We start from the raw sequence: 392 nt of genomic DNA, 5'->3' as shown, positions 1-392 counted from the left end.
GGTGTGGCCCGGCAGGCCGAGCTGGGGTGACTGCTGCTGGGGGTCTCTCAGCAGTTCCTCTCCCTGGACGACATCAGGGACAGCAGCCAGGCGAACGTGGACATGAGGAAGGATCATGAGCCCAACGTAAGAGAAGCCGTTCTTTTCTGTCCCGCCCCGCGTCGGTTTTCCCAGATGAATCCCACAGGCACCCAGCCTGGCTCTGTGGGGATGGTGCGGCCCGGGCAGTGCTGTGCCATGCTGGGTGCCCCCCCTGGGCCCGTCCTGCCCTGCCGCCCTCCCGCTGCCTTTGCAGGCTGTGAGCATTGTTCCCTTGACTCCGATGTCTTTGGTCCCCCCGGAAGAGGCTGAGAAGAGAGACCACCCCCTGTTCAGGGAGGAGCCCCCCTCGC

This window comes from Egretta garzetta, unplaced genomic scaffold (genome assembly GCF_000687185.1).
Source record: "Egretta garzetta isolate BGI_Z169 unplaced genomic scaffold, ASM68718v1 scaffold1507, whole genome shotgun sequence".
NCBI lineage: Eukaryota > Metazoa > Chordata > Aves > Pelecaniformes > Ardeidae > Egretta > Egretta garzetta.
This window is presented reverse-complemented; position numbering follows the sequence as displayed.